This window comes from Hesperophylax consimilis, chromosome 8, assembly GCF_061612785.1.
Source record: "Hesperophylax consimilis isolate HC1 chromosome 8, BYU_Hcon_1.0, whole genome shotgun sequence".
Lineage (NCBI taxonomy): Eukaryota > Metazoa > Arthropoda > Insecta > Trichoptera > Limnephilidae > Hesperophylax > Hesperophylax consimilis.
Window position 1 is genome coordinate 6,856,231 of NC_142843.1, and position 6,606 is coordinate 6,862,836.

Sequence of the window (6,606 nt, forward strand, 5' to 3'; positions counted from 1 at the left end):
GGTCTAAAAACATTTTCGTTTGGTAAACAACATCAATCAAGTTAATAATACCTAGTACTATGTAATACTCTGTAATTTTTCACTTTTTTTATCCTTTTTATGATTTAGAACGAGGTAATAAAAATATTTAAATTTTAATGGGTTTCAATCCTCTTTTCCAGATTTTAGCTATTAAAGTGTCATTAAAACTCTTTTCAGAATGGTCTCTCCCTCCATTAAAACGACATTAATTGGAATATAGTCCCATCTGTGGAAAAATTATTGAACCATTACACTTTATGAACTATTTTGTATACATCGGCGTAAAGGAACAATATTAATACAGGACGGGTTGACTTTACTTCACAAGTTCGAATCCCAAACTCTGCTTCTAGTTGACTTATTATGGAGAAAAATGACTTTTGCTAATTTATTAAGAATCTCTAATCCAAATTATTGGTAATTCTGGCTAAACACGGGATTTCAAGATTTAAATATGAATATTATCAAAGCAAATCGATAAATCATTCTAAAAATGGATGTTTAATCAATTTAATTTTTATTTATTTATAAATAAAGCCTGTTAATTTAACAGGAGGGCAAAACATGTGTATTTATTTGTTTCTATACATACACTATCTCGCTTATTCTAAAATTATTTAAAAAAAATTATACTACATGATATATGTTTATAATTAAATTCATATGTTACTTTGTTGTAATATTAACTTCTTATAATTAAATTATAATATGTAAATGAAATCCTCAGCACGGGAGATCCCAGTGAGGATATCATTATCTCTATATGTTACTAAGAAAAGAAGACAATAAATCATTATTATTTTTTAAAATTTCCGATTTTATGTCCGGGTTAAATCTTCCCCACAGGAAAAACTAAACCCTTTGTGACAATAATCACGTTAACATATTGTCCGCAACTAGCTTAGAATAATACTTAAATATATTGCTGTTCTTATACTTACCAATTCGTATGTTCTGCCTTCTCGCTAATTCGTGTCGCTTGGGTGGGGACTAGGGAGGTGAATTTAATTAAGATCATCTAATAATTATAAGTCTCGATTTTAATAGGATTTGTCAAGTGTTAATACTAAATCTAAATTATACTTAGATCTACTTACATCTATAACTTAAATAGTTGTCATATGGATTACTTCTATACTATTCGCATTGTAATTGTTCACTGTAGCTACACTGTTGTCACTGAGTTCATTTTGTTCGATCGCCTTAGTAAGGCCGAAGTCCTAGGTGGCAGCTTCTGCAGTTCTGCAGCTCAGGCCCTCCCGGCCGCGTCTGGTCATCGCACTTTCTTCGCCTCCCGCCCAACATTACGTCGCCGGGCAGAGGACAACACTTGAAAATCACTTTCTCTAACTCGACTGTAACTTCTTCATCCGCCGCCCAGCATCACACCGCTGGGCGGGGAGCGCGTACTTCACCACCACTCCTGTCTCGGTCTCCTCTCTCTCCCGCCTCGATCTTGAATGTCCTTCTTTCTTGAGCTCGTAGGACCTGTTGCCCTACCCCGCACTTCTCACTTCTTTCTTTACAACCCCCGTCTGTCAACACTTTCTTTGTCTTTGGGCGCACACTGCGGGACATACTTAGTTTTACGTTCAAATTTATTTGCGACGAAATTTGATTCGTCACAACACCCCCTTCGTTACAAAAGAAAATTATGGTTTCCTACAAACATAATTTTCTATTTCCCTTTCCCCATATGACAACCTTCTTAACTCTAAACATGGTAAATCTTAAATTATAAACAATTCAATATTCTAAATTTAACATTTCTTATCATTACTTATCCTCATCAATTTTTTTTCTTTTTCATCATATCTCATTTTCAACGACAATCCTTTTCGCTACACGCTCTTTCAAACCCACAACAAAACTCAAGTCAAAACATTTAGCCTATCAATATAAAATAACATGAAAACAATAAAAGTGACAATAAAACACATTAAAATCAACGATGAATACTAACACCTCGACTAACATAAACACTTTTTATTTTAACCAAGCGATCTAATCCTCTCCAGACACTTGAGGATATAAACCCTTTCAATTTTTGCTTACAAATTTCTTCCCAAGCATGTGACCAAAAACTAATGACAAGATTTTAAATGACAACATGAAATGACACCATTATTAATGACAATATTAATGACAACATAAAATTTTCAAAGAATCAGGATAGGGAAGGAGTTGGGAATTCATACCTACCACTTCAGTTTAATCTCCCCTCAGTTCTGCTGGCATGTCTGAAGTATAATAGAATTCCATACTTACATACGCATAACTCCTTATCAATACACGTTGATCACTTAAACCTAAACCTTAGTTGTACTTTGCAAAAGAGGCCGTTACTAATCTTTATTCACTCCTCATTTACCTAAATCTATTAACGCCTACATCGTCGATAACAAAAACAAGAAATCTGGTGTACATACAAAGTACATCTGAAATGAAATGAATGATAAAAAACTAAACAATATATGGTAACAGAGTTGTAGTGTATCTCCCGACGTGATACACAATGGAAAATTGAGCGCCAGATAGTTTCTATTACACGGAGAAACCACCAAAACCGGATACTCTGTCTCTCATTCAACCGCTTTTAAGATGCAACCTCAACATGTCACATTTTATCATTCCTGCTGGCTAATGCTTCAATGCATCATCCCATTTTATTTAAATTTTTCGCATTTTTACATATTTTACGGTCTTTTATCACGCGCGCAGAATTCTTTTCAGATATCGAGACTTTTAGGTACACACATACTAATTTCAACGAACGCGCGTATTTGTTCCACTCAAATCATGGAACGTTCAGTGCTCGCTTTTGTTTTCGCATTTTCGCTTGTGGACGCACTTCTACCAATACCGGTCTTTTATCACGCATGCAGACTATTCAGATATAGAGACATTTAGGTACTCTCATAGTAATTTCGTCAAACATGCATATTTGTACCACTCAAATCGTGGAACGTTCAGTGCTCATTTACGTTTCCGTTCGCATTTCACATTTTTTAATTTGTGGACGCACCTCTACCAACACCGGTCTTTTATCACGCACGCAGATTACTTTTTAGATATGGAGACATTTAGGTACTCTCATACTAAGTTCATCAAACGTAAGTATTTGTACCTCACAAATCGTGTCGGTGGTAAGTGCTCCAATTCGTAACTAACGCAGTTCGTCATCACATTCGCACGCGCCCTTTTATTTTCTCATCTGCGCAGACTACTATCCGAAACATTGCGAGACTTTAGATACAAGATAATGTACGGTTTCGCCGAACGAAGATATTTGTTTTTCTCAAACCGCGTTAAGTGAATGCGCCTAACCCTTTCTCTCCCCTCTCTATCGGTCGCCTTCTGCCATCAATTTTTTATTATCGGATTTTTACCGAACACATAAAATTGATCGAAATTGTGGTATGAAAATGAATTTCTCCGAATGACATATAGAAAATACACTGTTATTCTTATGCCGTTCATACACAGCAAATTTTAGATTTGCTGACTCAGCTCACCACAATCTTGATTTGATGACCTTTGTCAACGGGACAAAATAATCCTAATCCTTACTCGGGGTCAAACACCCCTGCCTAAAACGCAACAAAAAATAAACTCCAATGGGTACCCTAAAATCACTATCATTAATACATTTTAACAAAAAAAAAATTGCCACTTGACATCTCCCGACTTAGTTGTTTTATAAAAAATGTAACATTCCTGAAAATATCTATCGGTGATGAGAGAATTAACGATCTCCAGGTACCTACAGTCCCAAATGTGTCGAAACGCCGAGTTTGTTTGATAATGATTTAACTGCCCCCCGACAAAAATAGCACTTGACATGAGACGCATATTACGCATCTGACTTTGTCACAGTACATTTGTTTACACTATACTAAAAACGAAACACCCAAACAACGGTATGTAACTCGAGACAAAACATGACAAGGGCGAGAAACAGTGCAGAAGATTAAATATAATAAGAACATGCAAATATTTACCTTGTTTTCAGGGATGGGTTTTAAGAATGTCAATAACATTAGTGATAGATATAATAAAATATCTAAAACCGCTTCACATTGGGCGCCATTGTGACAATAATCACGTTAACATATTGTCCGCAACTAGCTTAGAATAATACTTAAATATATTGCTGTTCTTATACTTACCAATTCGTATGTTCTGCCTTCTCGCTAATTCGTGTCGCTTGGGTGGGGACTAGGGAGGTGAATTTAATTAAGATCATCTAATAATTATAAGTCTCGATTTTAATAGGATTTGTCAAGTGTTAATACTAAATCTAAATTATACTTAGATCTACTTACATCTATAACTTAAATAGTTGTCATATGGATTACTTCTATACTATTCGCATTGTAATTGTTCACTGTAGCTACACTGTTGTCACTGAGTTCATTTTGTTCGATCGCCTTAGTAAGGCCGAAGTCCTAGGTGGCAGCTTCTGCAGTTCTGCAGCTCAGGCCCTCCCGGCCGCGTCTGGTCATCGCACTTTCTTCGCCTCCCGCCCAACATTACGTCGCCGGGCAGAGGACAACACTTGAAAATCACTTTCTCTAACTCGACTGTAACTTCTTCATCCGCCGCCCAGCATCACACCGCTGGGCGGGGAGCGCGTACTTCACCACCACTCCTGTCTCGGTCTCCTCTCTCTCCCGCCTCGATCTTGAATGTCCTTCTTTCTTGAGCTCGTAGGACCTGTTGCCCTACCCCGCACTTCTCACTTCTTTCTTTACAACCCCCGTCTGTCAACACTTTCTTTGTCTTTGGGCGCACACTGCGGGACATACTTAGTTTTACGTTCAAATTTATTTGCGACGAAATTTGATTCGTCACACCTTCCACATACTTTTCCACAAATGATCATCTAGTCAATCAACATTATGCAAGTGCATTATATAAGCAAAATAAATACAAAAAAATACAAGAACAACACGTCAACTCACCCGAGATCAAATGGGAATATTAATTCACCGACTCCAGATATTTTCATATCAGAGGGTTCGGCTCGGTAGAACTCCTAACAGGGTCTATAAATCCTACTGATCCCTCAATATAATTTTTTTTTAAATCTTTCGTTATCCTACATGTATTCAAAATGACCGACTTTTGCATCTTTATATATAAATTTTTTGATAGATCTAATACGCCTAAATTTTTAATGAGAGAGCTAGGTATAATGCCAGTAGCCGAAATAACGAATGGTAATATTTTTATAGTCTGAGAATACCAAATTATTTTTATTTCATTTTCTAAATCTGTGTATTTTCTAATTTTTTCATTAACAGATTTTTGAATATTACAGGAATTTGGAATAGGGACATCAATGATATAAGTTATTTTTTTAAATTTTTTCATGTAAAACTATATCGGGTCTATTATGACTAATCGTTCCGTATATTAGTATAGTTTTATCATAATAAATTTTATAAAATTCGTTTTCTTAAAATGAATTATTATTATTATTACGGTATCTACCAAATAATTTACATTTGTATAATATGTATATAATTAAAACTGTTAATATGGTGTTTGTTTTATGCTGGGTGTAAGGTAGGTTTGAGAAGGTGACACTGTGGTGGGTAATGTTATATGTTTCGTAAACACCGCACTAGGAGAACTTGTACTGAGGTGTTTACGTATTTATGATTAAGTGTTACAAGTATTTTTGTGTATTGGTTTAATTTTCATAATAAATGCAAGTTGGGTTTTTTTAATGGTTATTCTACATATAGACCGGTCGGTGGCCGAGTTGACATCGCGTTTGGGTCCCACCCAGGCGTAGTGTGTTCAATTCCTCGGCTGGCTAAGTCCTCCATCACAACACAAGCAACATTTTCAGCTTACTGTGGTGGTAGTAGGAGATTTTCAAATATTGTCAGGTTATTCGTATCCTGGGAATGTTTGACTTTCATTTTATATTATATATATATAAATTATATATATAACACATGTATATATACATACTCACATACACATTCATCCATCAACACATGCAAATACTCTCATATACACCTACTCACACACATAGGTACAATGTACGCGTGCGGACAGTAGGCAATTCCATGAAAAACTTTTTTATTTAATCGGTCTTATTAATAGTTTGATTATGTTTAGTTCGGTGTTATAATGTTTTGTTTAGAGGTATATAAGGAGAGCTTAGGAAAATACGTGAATAAGTCGTTTTTTTAAATTTAATACTGTACAAGAGTCCCAACTGCTCCCAACCGTTTGGAGCCAGTGAGACTATGGCATCCACAATTATTCAGCCTCACAAATGGTTATGTTGTGAGGCTGAATGTAGCGGTAAGGGGAAGGAGATGGGGAAGAGGAAGGTGAGAAATTACCTGGCTATTCAGATCTGGTCACCAAACATAGCCAAAGCCATTTCAAGCAAAATTTCAATTCTGAATTATGGTCTTAAACCACGGCGATACTGAGAGTATTTTCCATTCATATTTTATAACGTGCCACAAATATACTACATATATTATTTTAAATGAGTATTTTGTGAAATAACATAATATTTGTATCATAAGTTATCGAACTAAGGTAAAAGCATAAACA